General features: G+C 54.8%; 1 pseudogene; it reads left to right on the top strand.

Moving 5' to 3' along the window:
- The first annotated feature begins 5,616 nt into the window (after window positions 1-5,616).
- On the top strand, window positions 5,617-6,411 carry LOC118149965 (phosducin-like protein 3 pseudogene; annotated as a pseudogene).
- The last annotated feature ends 6,551 nt before the right edge of the window (window positions 6,412-12,962 follow it).

The raw sequence follows: 12,962 nt of genomic DNA, 5'->3' as shown, positions 1-12,962 counted from the left end.
CATCCTTGCTTCATTTCTGGTCTTAGGGAGAAAGCATCTAGTCTTTTGCACTAGTTGCACTTTTTTGAAGATGTTCTCTATCAAGTTGAGGAAAGCTCCCATTATTTCTCTTTCTCTGAGAGTTCTTGTTGTGAATGGATATTGAATTTTGTCAAATGCTTTTTCTGCACCAATTGATCTGATCCTGTGATTTTTTTTTTTCCTTTTTATGACGACAAAATGTATCCCACCTCTCGTCTCTGCCAGGAACAAAAGTTAATCATCGACAACAACTGGATTCTTATTGGCCTGAAGCTGATGGCAGAAGAATCTATGATGTGGTTTGGATGTTTGTCCAAATCTCACACCAAAGTGTGATTCCCAGTGTTGGAGGTGGGGTAGGGCAGTAGGTGATTGGATCACTGGGCCTGATGGCTCATGAATGGCTTGGCACGTGGTGATAAGTCAATTCTCATGCTATCTGCTTGTGTAAAGCATGTGACACTTCTCCCTCTCTCTCTTGCTCCCAATGTCACCATCGGAAGTGTCTGCTACCACTTTGCCATCCACCGTAATCATAAGCTGCCTGAGGCCTCCCCAAAAGCTGAGCAGATGCTGGCACCATGCCTGTATAGCCTGCAGAGCTGAGATCCACTGCAAACTCTCTTCTTTATAAATTACCCAGCCTCGGGTATCTCTCTAGATGGAAGCAAGAATGGCCTAACACCATCTACACAAGCAAGCTTCCCTAACTCACCTTCATCTGCCATTCTCTTTTTTTTTTTTTTTTTTTTTGAGACAGAGTTTCGCTATGTTGCCCAGGCTGGAGTGCAACTGCAACCTCTGCCTCCCGGGTTCAAGCAATTCTCCTGCCTCAGCTTCCTGAGTAGCTGGGATAACAGGCATGCGCCACCATTCCCAGCTAAGTTTTGTATTTTTAGTGGAGATGGGGTTTCACCATGTTGGTCAGGCTGGTCTCGAACTCCTGACCTCAGGTCATCCACCCACCTTGGCTTCCCACAGTGCTGGGATTACAGAGGTGAGTCACCAAGCCGGCCTCAAACTGTCTTCTGTGTATGGTGTGAAGTGGGCAGGAGCTGAGGTTTATTCTTTTGCAGGTGTATGTCCAGCTGCCCTGGCCCTGGAAATACCCCTTTCTCCATCTAGTGGACTTTGTACCTTGGTAGAAGGCCAGCTGTCCGCGGGCGTGAAGTCCGTTTCTGCATCTTTCCCCTTCCACGGTCTGTGTGTCCACTGGGAGCTGTGGTCTTAGTGTCTGTGGCTCTACACACCCACGTCTTGGGAGGCAGGACACAGGGATCACTGGCTTCTGCTCTGAGACGTCCTTGGCACTTCCCGGGGAAACTTGGGATCCCCCTGTTGATTTCTAGAGCTGCGTCCTGGGGCTGCTTGAGTCCTTCAAGGAACCCCTTCGTGGCTCCCCTTCAGAGACCCCCATCACCTGCAGAAACTCTCTCCCGCACCCAGGACCAAGGTTGAGCTCAGGCCTCTGCCAGCATGCCCCGTGAAGACCACCACCGATGGACTCCTGCGGCGGCTCACATCCCACCACTGGGGGGAGCCCAAGGAGCCTCCAAGGACTTCCTAGAACAGAGCCCCTCCCTCCCTTCCACCCTTCACATCTTCCCTCTGCCCACCTGGTGACTGCCATGGTAGGTGGCTCTCCCCCGCTGGGCCTTCCATCAGCACCAAGGGGTGGGCAGCGAGGCACCAGGACACCCCCGCCACGGGCCCCATCAACACTGGGATTTGTAGTGGGAGCTCTCCTTACCAAAGAGGTTAAAAACAAGCAGCAGGCCGAGCACGGTGGCTCACGTCTATAATTTCAGCAGTCCGAGGCAGGCGGCTCATCTGAGGTCAGGAGTTCAAGAGCAGCCTGAGCAACATGGTGAAACCCCGTGACTACTAAAAATATTACAAAGTTAGCCAGGTATGGTGGCGGGTGCCTTTAATTCCAGCTACTTGGGAGGCTGAGGCAGGAGAATCACTTGAACCCAGGAGGCGAAGGTTGCCGTGAGCCGCGATGGCGCCAGTGCACTCCAGCGACAAGAATGAAACTCTGTCTCAGAAAAAAAAAAAAAGGCAGCAAACACAGTCGGCTCCACCACAGTCAGAACGCCCAGAATAGAAGGAAGGGGACACCTAGGGGTGCTGGGTGCTGACGGGAGCTTCCCAGGGTCCGTCCCCACGCGGCAGTGCAAAGATGAAGGACAAGGAAAGGATCCAGGACGAATCGCCCAACCCTGAATCCCGTCTGGCTATGGCCTGACAGAGGGAGGTGGGTGAGAGGGGTGTCCTCAGCAGGAGGCCCAGGAGCAGCCTGTTGTCCAGACCTGCACGTGGCTGCCTGTGCTGAGGGGCACCCTGACGCCACTGTGACAACCCTCACCTGGGGCCCTGCCATCCGAGGTTGACTCAGGTGCTCAGGGCTGGTTTACAGGGTCACCCCAGGCAGGAAGAATCCCTGAAAACTGAGGAGGAGCCTGTGCTCAGAGGGGTCCCGGGAGCCTTCTATGCTGGCAGCCCCCATGGCCCTGGACACCAGAACGGAAGCCACTGTATCCTGGGGCCCCTTCTGGCCCAGCCCAGCACCTGCTCTTCCTCCAGGCCCCAGTGCAACTTGACCTCCCACCCCGCCATCACTGGCCTTTCGCTGGTGGGCCAGTCCCTATTCCCCCATGGAGGAACCCTCCCCCTGCCCAGCAGACCTGCCTTCTGGCCTCACCCCTATCTCTGCAAGGTCCCCAACCTAGCGCAGGTCCCCAAAGAACCCGCCGAAGCCCTGCCCGGTGGGTCCACTTTTCCCGGAGACTTGGCTGGTTTTCTCCCAGCCTCAGCCCAGGGCCTGCCCCAGAACAGGTCGGGACACACCCGCTGCACGGACAAGGGCTCCCTCAGCCTCCCCACCCAGCCAGGGACAAGGGAGCAGGCCCCAGAGGTGCTGACGGGTTAGCGCTAGGGAAAGGCGCCAACCCCTGAGTGACAGCCACATTTACAGAAAACACACCGGGCATCTCCGAGTCACAGGGCCTCTGCGGGCACCCCCATGCCGGCATCCTCGGCCCTGGCTCTGAGTCCCCAGGCAGACCCTGGCCATTCCTCAGCTCCACCAGGTCTCTGAGCCACTGCGGGCCGTGGAAGCAGGACTGAGGCCAGGGTGTGCTGGGGACATCCCTTCTCCACACACGTCCCCACCTGCTCCTGACCTGCTGAGGCACAGAGAACAGAGGAGAAGGCAGCCTGGTTTGGGGCTGGAAGGGAAGTCTCCTGAGATTAAGGGTGAGGACAAAAGAACGGAAACTACCCAGATGTCCCTCGGTGGGGGCAGGTGAGAGACTGGGCGTCCCGCTCCACAGAGGACGGGCCAGCCGTGGTGGGAAGCTGGGCTGAGTGCTGGGACCACGTGGTGACGAGCGTGTCCCTGTTTCATCCACAGGCAAAGCAACGCTTCAGCTGTAGACATATGCACAGATTCATTCCGATGTTAAAAATAGGACGTAGGCCGGGCGTGGTGACTCACACCTGTAATCCCAGCACTTTGGGAGGCCGAGGTGAGCGGATCCCCTGAGGTCAGGAGTTCAAGACCAGGCTGGCCAACATGGTGAAACCCTATCTCTACTAATAATACAAAAATTAGCCGGGCATGGTGGTGTGTGCCTGTAATCCCAGCTACTCAAAAGGCTGAAGCAGGAGAATCACTTGAACCTGGGAGGTGGAGGTTGCAGTGAGCGGAGACTGTGCTATTGCATTCCAGCCTGGGTGACAGAGTGAGACAAGAAGAAAGAAAAAAGAAAGAAGAGAGAGAGAGGAAGGAAAGAAAAGAAAGAAAGGGAAAAGAAAGAGGGAGGAAGGAAGGAAAAGGGAAGGGAAGGGAGAAAGAGAGAAAATATAATGAAAACGTATTCACAACACCAATCAATAGTCACCTTTCTTTGAGACAGAGTCTCATTCTGTCACCCAGGCTGGAGTGCAGTGGCATGATCTTGGCTCACTGCAACATTTGCCTCCAGGTTCAAACAATTCTCATGCCTCAGCCAGATGAGTAGCTGGGATTACAAGCATGTGCCACCATGGCCAGCTAACTTTTGTATTTTTACTGGAGACAGAGTCTCCAACTCCTGTGTTCAAGTATCTGCCCACCAGGTGCTGGGATTACGGGCGTCAGCCACTACACTCAGCTACAAGGACTCTTTTTTTTTTTTCTCCAGATGGAGTCTCGCTCTCTGTCGCTCATACTGGAGTGCGATGGCTCAATCTTGGCTGACTGCAACCTCCACCCCCCGGGCTCAAGCAATCTCAAGCAATTCTCCTGCCACAGCCTCCCAAGTAGCTGGGATTACAGGCAGGCACCACCATGCCCAGCTATATTTTGTATTTTTTTTTTTTTTTTTTTTAGTAGAGATGGGATTTCACCATGTTACCCAAGCTAGTCTTGAACTCCTGACCTCAGGTGATCCACCCACCTTGGCCTCCCAAAGTGCTGGGATTACAGGCATGAGCCACTGCACTTGGCCAGGACTCCCATTTTTTAAAAAGAAGAAAGAAATGAAAAGATACGTCATGTTCCTAGATTTAACTTTTTTTCTTTTCTGAGACAAAGTCTCACTCTGTCACCCAGTCTGGAGTGCAGTGGTGAGATCATGGCCCACTGCAGCCTTGAACTTCTGGCTTCCGTGATCCTGCCGCCTCCTTTTGGGTTGAGATGGGGTCTTGCTATGTTGCCCAAACTGGTCTCCAACTCTTGGCCTCAAGAAATCCTCCCAGCTCAGCTTCCTAAAGCACTGGGATTACAGCTGTGAGCCCCTGTGGCTGGATTTAACTTTTTTTTTTTTGAGATGGAGTTTTGCTCTTGTCACCCAGGCTGGAGTACAGTGGTGTCATCTCTACTCACTACAGCCTCCGCCTCTGGGTTCAAGCCATTCTCCTGCTTCAGCCTCTCAAGTAGCTGAGACTACGGAATGCATCACCACGCCCAGCTAATTTTGTATTTTTAAAGAGACAGGGTTTCTTCATGTTGGTCAGGCTGATCTTGAACCCCAGATCTCAGGTGATCCACCCACCTTGACCTCCCAGAGATTACAGGGGTGAGCCACCTAGCCCGGCTGTGGATTTGACTTCTTAACTGTATTTTTTACAAGTTAGTTATTCCTTAATTAGTGTATAAATCTAATACTATTACAATCAAATTACCAATGGGATTTTTCAAAAAACTTGATTTAATGTTCTTCTGGAAGGTGAGTGAGTATGAGACAAGACACTTGAGGCCGGGCGCGGTGGCTCACGCCTGTAATTCCAGCACTTTGGGAGGCCGAGGCGGGTGGATCACGCGGTCAGGAGATCGAGACCATCCTGGTCAACATGGTGAAACCCCGTCTCTACTAAAAATGCAAAAAAATTAGCTGGGCATGGTGGCGTGTGCCTGTAATCCCAGCTACTCAGGAGGCTGAGGCAGGAGAATTGCCTGAACCCAGGAGGCGGAGGTTGCGGTGAGCCGAGATTGCGCCATTGCACTCCAGCCTGGGTAACAAGAGCAAAACTCCGTCTTAAAAAAAAAAAAAAAAAAAAGACACTTTTGAAGACTGTCACGTGGTGCCGGACATTTAAATGTAGCACACGGGCACAACTGGCTTGAGCGACTGGAAACAAGATGCAGGACCCCAACGCAGACACTGGGTGTAATGCCATCTTATGCAAAAAGGGCACCTTGCCCCCCAGGGAAAGTCTGAAAGAATTGGAAGAGGAGACAGAAGAGGAGCAGCACATGGTCCAGCAGTCAGTGGTGACAATGTGTGAAGACATGACTGGAAGAGCTGAAGGGTCAGGAAGACGAGTTTAATGAGGAGGATGAACGTGCTGTTGAAATGCGCAGACGGCCGAGACTGGCTGAGTGGAAAGCAGCTAAACTGAAGAATAAATGTGGAGAAGGTTTGGAGATCTCAGGGAAGGCTTATGTCAGGAAGTAACCAGAGCCGGTGAGGGCTTGTGGGTCATCTTGCACCTTTGCAAACAAGGAATTCCCCTGTGTGCCCTGATAAATGAGCACGTCAGTGGACTTGGCAGCAAGTTTCCTGATGTGAAGTTTCTCAAAGCCATCTCAACAACCTGCACACCCAACTACCCTGATAGGACTCCGCCACGATATCTGTTTACCTGGAAGGTGAGATCAAGGCTCAGTTTGTCGGTCCTCTGGTGTTTGGTGGCATGAACCTGACAAGAGACGAGCGGCAGTGGAAACTGCCTGAATGGCACGTGGAGAACCCTAAGAAGCAGACTGAAGACGTGTTGCTGCCCTCAGTGCGGCGCTCTGTCCCCACGTGGAGGGACAGCGATTCCGACGGGGACTGAGGCGGCAGCTGCTATCACATGCCGAACTTTCTGTGACAAATTGCCTGAATTTTTTAAAAAAGGAAGAAGCGGGAATGAATCCTTCTGATTTTTAGTTTTGTATACATTATGTTTTAAATCTTTACATTTTGGAAATAATCATTGCTGGAAATTCTGTTAAATATTTTGCAACTTTTTAAATTATAGTACCTCCTCTAAAAAAAAATTAAAACCAGCTCTTGGTATGGTTAAAAAAAAAATGTAGCATAAAGCTGCAGTCAGCCAGGCGGGGGCTCTGATGCAGAAGCGGACACACCCCTGGAGTGAAATGCAAACCCTGAGACCCAGGCACTCGGGAAGGCAGGCGATTTAACACAGGGTTCTGGCTGCATCAGGAGACGGAGGGCGTCTTCAGTGAGCAACCTTCCGAGAACCGAACGGTCATTTGTAAAAAGGCAAACTCGAGAACTATTCCAGTCAGAATTAATATATAAAATGACTTAAATGAAGACACAAAATGACATGGAAAAAAATGAAATAAAATACCCAAAGGAAATAAAGGTGCATGCTTATATCATCTTGGGGTGAAGAGGAACTTTTTTTTTTTTTTTTTGAGACAGAGTTTCGCTCTTGTTACCCAGGCTGGAGTGCAATGGCGCAATCTCTGCTCACTGCAACCTCCGCCTCCTGGGTTCAGGCAATTCTCCTGCCTCAGCCTCCCGAGTAGCTGGGATTACAGGCGCGCGCCACCGTGCCCAGCTAATTTTTGTATTTTTTTTAGTAGAGACGGGGTTTCACCATGTTGACCAGGATGGTCTCGATCGCTTGACCTCGTGATCCAACCGCCTCGGCCTCCCAAAGTGCTGGGATTGCAGGCTTGAGCCACTGCGCCGGGCAAAGAGGAGCTTTTTAAGTGTGCTAGAAAGAATGGAGGCCTGAAAAAAGGCTTATAGACCCGACTTAATGATAATGTAATGAGCTTGCATAGAAAAAAGCTGTAAAACAGTAAAACAGGTTAACAAGCTGAAGAAAATACTTGTGAGTTACATAGACAAGGAGTATATGAGTTAATATCTTTAACATGGGCCGGGCGCGGCGGCTCACGCCTGTAATCCCAGCACTTTGGGAGGCCGAGGCGGGTGGATCACGAGGTCAAGAGATCGAGACCATCCTGGTCAACATGGTGAAACCCCGTCTCTACTAAAAATACAAAAATTAGCTGGGCATGGTGGCGCGTGCCTGTAGTCCCAAGATCTGTGAGCCAAGATCGCGCCATTGCACTCCAGCCTGGGTAACAAGAGTGAAACTCCGTCTCAAAAAAAAAGGAAAAAGAAGAAAGTATGTGACGGATGCACAAATCATACTCGTTTTCCAGACAGGACACAATTTCATTCCTGGCTTTTATAAATGTACCGTAAGGGAAATTTCCTTTACTTAGTAGGTTTGGGGGAAATGGTGGGTAACTTTTTTTGGAGGGGTCAGGGACGGAGCCTTGCTCTGTCCCTCAGGCTGGAGTGTAGTGGTGTGGTCTCTGCTCACTGCAACCTCCGCCTCCCAGGTTCAGCTGATTCTCCTGTCTCAGCCTCCTGAGTAGCTGGGATTACAGGCGCCCATCACCACACCCAGCTAATTTTTATGTTTTTAGTAGAGACGGCAGTTTTGCCATGTTGGCCAGGCTGGTCTCGAACTCCTGACCTCGTGATCCGCCCACCTCAACCTCCCAAAGTGCTGGAATTACAGGCATGAGCCACCTCACCTGGCCATGGTGGGTAATTTAATGGATTAAGCAGAGGTAGTATTTCGAGATTCTAAGAGACTCTAACACAAAGAGGCAAACTGTGACCACAGCGTGACCCTGGCAATCTGACTGTGCTCATGGTGGCAGCTCTGGATTGGGCTCCGCTATGAGGGTTGCAGTTCTTCCATGGGAAGCCTCAGTGAACCCCAACTAGGGGCCGGGAAGAGGCTGCAGGCCAGGAGAGGAGGATGTTCGGTCATTTTCGTGGGTGGCCCAGGGACCTTGTTTCTGTGGGAACAGCGATTTGGAAGTGGTCTCATTTTTCACTAGCTTTGCTATTGTCTGGAATGGGCTTGTCTGAGGTCTGCCCTGAGACGTTGCTGACATCTGCAGGAGAGCACTAGGACCTCGCTGTGGGCACTGGACTTGTCTTTCTCAGCGTATTTCTTTTCTTTTCTCTTTTTTTTTGGTGGGGGGATGGAGTCTTGCTCTGTTGCTCAGGCTGGAGTGTAATGGTGTGATCTTGGCTCACTGCAACCTCCACCTCTGGGTTAAAGTGATTCTCCTGCTTCAGCCTCCCGAGTAGCTGCAATTACAGGTGCCTGCCACCATGCCCAGCTAATTTTTGCATTTTTTAAGTAGAGATGGGATTTCACCATGTTGGTCAGGCTGGTCTCAAACTTCTGACCTCAGGTGATCCACCTGCCTCAACCTCCAAAGTGCTGGGATTACAGGCACGAGCCACGGTGCTCAGCGTCTTTCTCAGTATTGAAGCGTCAGCTTTGTCCAAGGTTCAGAGAGCCGCAGGCCTGGGTGTGGTGCTGGAGAAGTCTCGGACCATGGGCCCTGGGGCACCCTGCCGTCCTCTCCAGATCAGGCGATGTCCTCTCTAGGTCAGGCGACGCAAGGGTCACGTCACCTCTGACTCCAGAGGCACTTCCTCTTCAGGAGAAGAAAGAATGTTTGCTCATTCACTCATTCACCCCACAAACACAGAATACCACCACTCCTCACCCCACTACAGCTGGGTGGGTCATGTGACTCGATGTGGCCACTGAATGTGGAGGGGTCACCATGTCCCTTCGCCTGCCAAGATCACCACCTCGGTCTGCCCCACAGAAGCCTCCCGTGGCCCAAGGCCCCGAGCCTGTCCCCGGATGCCGGCTTTGGCTCCTGCTGCCTATAGACTGATCAGGCGGAGGTGAGGCAACCTCTTCCAGACCGTGGGCTGGGGGGCAGAGTGCACGGCGTGGCGTCCCCCGGGCTCCCCAGCCCCCAGCTGGCGTCGGCACCAGTCCTCACACCATCACGGGCTCCTGGACAGAGGCTGAGTTGCATGGTCTTCCCACTTCTGGAGCGTGGTTTCCCACCTGGGGGTTTCCGGACAGTTTCACGTGCCATTTAGAAACACACCATCAGGGGAAGGCTCTTTGCATTGGCAGCTCCGGAAGAGACAGAGGCTTCTCTTGATTAAGGGTGTCTGTCCTATGTGCTTCTCAGAGACTTTACACAGGGATGCAAATCTCGACCCTCCCAGCAGACGGGGTACACAGTGTGTCCTAAACAACCTGACCGTGCACCCTGTTCCCAAGCACACCCATGACGGTGCCTTCTGGAAGGTGGGAGAAGCCACAGTCCCTGCTGGGGTCCAGTGCACCAGCCGGCTGGGCTGGGTGAGGCTTCAGTGACCACCTCAGGCCCCCAGGGCCTCCACAGCAGCGGCTGCCGTCCTGTCCTTTCTTCCTGATCCTCACGGCCCACACTGTATGCGACCACTCTGGGTCCAGCTGGGCCCGGGCCGAGGCCAAGTTGAGTGACAGGGCCTTTCCAGACCCCCCTAGGCTCAACGGCATCGGAAATCAACGTGGGGTGAGCTGTGGGTCACCCCATCAGTCCAGCACACAGGTGTCCTGGATGCACCCATGAGTGCCAGGAAAGGGCAGCCACACAGGGGGACTGTGCTGCACAGCCCTGGAGCCCTGCCTGGGAGCTTTAAGGCACACCCTGCCATGTTTGTGGCCTCGGGGCTTCCTGGGGCATTGGAGAATGAGGTCAGAGGTCCCCCAGTGCCCAGCACCTGTGGCCCCCATGCTGGTGGGCATGCACAGGGTCCGATGCCAGTGGTGGCCTCAGGGATTGAGCTCCCCAAGGGCTACCCATGAGAGGCTGGCTCTTTGGGGCCCATCTGCAGAGCACTGGGCCTCTCTCCTGCTGAGGCCGCTCTGGTCTCTGCTGAGCTGCAGGGAGTGCACAGGAATCGGGGGCTCGGATGGACACAAGGGGCTTCCTGTCCTCTGGCCTACACCGGGGCACCCACCCAGGACAGAACCTCCTGCAGCCTCCACCAAGGCTGGGAGCTCCCCGCCTGCCAGGAGGCCATCCCTTCAAGCCTTTAGAAAACTGCCCTTCCCGATCACTCCAGGTCAGGAGTTTGAGACCAGCCTGGCCAACGTGGTGAAACCCCGTGTCTACTAAAAATACAAAAATTAGCCCAGCGTGGTGGTGCATGGCTGTAATCCCAGCTACTCAGGAGGCTGAGGCAGGAGAATCGCTTGAACCCCGGAGGTGGAGGTTGCAGTGAGCTGAGATCCTGTCACTGTGCTCCTGCCTGGCAACAGAACAAGATCCTGTCTCAAAAAAAAAAAAGAAAACCACCCTGCCAGGACCTCCCCGTGCAGGCAGGAACTACACCACAGGGGCAGGGGAGGCTGTGTGTGTGTCAGGGGAGGCTGGGTGTCTATCAGGGGAGGGAGGGTGTCTGTCAGGGGAGGCTGGGTGTCAGGGGAGGGAGGGTGTCTGTCAGGGGAGGCTGGGTGCCTGTCAGGGGAGGCTGGGTGTCAGTCAGGGGAGGCTGGGTGTGTGTCAGGGGAGGCTGGGTGTCAGTCAGGGGAGGCTGGGTGTCAGGGGAGGCTGGGTGTGTGTCAGGGGAGGCTGGGTGTCAGGGGAGGCTGGGTGTGTGTCAGGGGAGGTTGGGTGTCTGTCAGGGGAGGCTGGGTGTCTGTCAGGGGAGGCTGGGTGTCTGTCAGGGGAGGCTGGGTGTCAGGGGAGGGAGGGTGTCTGTCAGGGGAGGCTGGGTGTCTGCCAGGGGAGGCTGGGTGTCAGGGGAGGCTGGGTGTCTGTCAGGGGAGGTTGGGTATCAGGGGAGGGAGGGTGTCAGGGGAGGCTGGGTGTCAGGGGAGGCTGGGTGTCAGTCAGGGGAGGCTGGGTGTCAGTCAGGGGAGGCTGGGTGTCTGTCAGGGGAGGCTGGGTGTCAGGGGAGGGAGGGTGTCTGTCAGGGGAGGGAGGGTGTCAGGGGAGGCTGGGTGTCTGTCAGGGGAGGTTGGGTATCAGGGGAGGGAGGGTGTCAGGGGAGGCTGGGTGTGTGTCAGGGGAGGCTGGGTGTCAGTCAGGGGAGGCTGGGTGTCAGGGGAGGCTGGGTGTCTGTCAGGGGAGGTTGGGTATCAGGGGAGGGAGGGTGTCAGGGGAGGGAGGGTGTCAGGGGAGGCTGGGTGTGTGTCAGGGGAGGCTGGGTGTGTGTCAGGGGAGGCTGGGTGTGTGTCAGGGGAGGCTGGGTGTCAGGGGAGGGAGGGTGTCTGTCAGGGGAGGCTGGGTGTGTGTCAGGGGAGGGAGGGTGTCTGTCAGGGGAGGTTGGGTGTCTGTCAGGGGAGGCTGGGTGCCAGGGGAGGCTGGGTGCCAGGGGAGGCTGGGTGTCAGGGGAGGGAGGGCTGGCTCCCTCTAATCACTTTCAATTCAGTGAGCGCCTTGAAAACCAAGCTCTTTGGAATAAAAGGGGAAACGATCAAGCACATTTTACTCAGTCACAGGGGGGTGATTTCACTGTCCTCATCAGCACTCTCTCCCTTCACTTTTCTTCATTAAAAAAACCAAAGAAACCATTAAAACAGCTTTGAAGTTATACAGACCTTGAGGTGCTAGTCCCGACCAGCCTCGGCCCCACCCAGCCCTCAGGCCACGGTGGACACGATTACGCTAATGAACCTCTCCATCCAGGAGACACAGGACATTTCAGTGTCACAGCCCCTCAGTGTCCTCCTGGGAGGAGGCCTCAGGCACTGGGGCAGCCTCCGCTGGCGAGCGCTCCCTGAGATGCCTCCACTCCTGGGCCAGGGGCTGAGGGGCCATCAGGCTGCCCCTGTGTGGTGACCCCTCATGCGGTACTTTCGAGAGGAAGTCACCAGGCCCAGCCCACACTTCCGGGGCGGGGCATCACCTCCTGCCCGCAAGGGTCTTCTCCCACTTTCCGCCACCACCTTAATAGTCCTGCGGCTCCAGCTCTGCCCAGCCGTCCTCAGCCCTCTGCTCTGAAGCCCCCAACTTCCCTCCAATAAAGTCCCCCTTCCAACCCAACCCTGCCTCCCAGAGTGTCCCTCTGCCCACGCCGCCCTCCTGCTCCCTTTCCTGCCCCACCTTCCATCCCCCACTCTGAACCTACCCCTCCCAGCCCCTAACCCCCGACCTGCCCGGACGCTCCCCACCCAACACCCCTTACCCCACCCTTCCCTGTTTGCTTATCTCCCCCACAGCTGCCCCATCCCTGGGGCTCCAGACTGAGCTCCCAAGACCCTCCCAAACACCAAGCTCCAAGCTCCTGAACAGCCTTTACCCCATCCCTTCCTCACCATCTACCCTCACCCCTCCCACCCTGACCGACCCTGAGCTGCCTAAGGCCCATCCCCACCCCATTTGCACCCCTGTCCTGCCCCAAAGGCCACCTCCACTGAAACCTCATCACACCTCCACTCCTACTCTCACCCCGCCGCTCCTACTGAGCCCACCCCTGAGCACCCACCCCTGCCCTATCATCACCCCATCCTGCCAGGACCACCTCCCTTGAATGCCCAATCTCCAACTCACCATCCACCCCACCCCCACTCCCTTCCTAATCCCTGGTCACAGCTCC

Source organism: Callithrix jacchus, chromosome 21 (assembly GCF_049354715.1).
Source record: "Callithrix jacchus isolate 240 chromosome 21, calJac240_pri, whole genome shotgun sequence".
Classification (NCBI taxonomy): Eukaryota; Metazoa; Chordata; class Mammalia; order Primates; family Cebidae; genus Callithrix; species Callithrix jacchus.
Note: the sequence above shows the minus strand (reverse complement) of the source record. Positions and strands in the feature narration are given on the sequence as shown.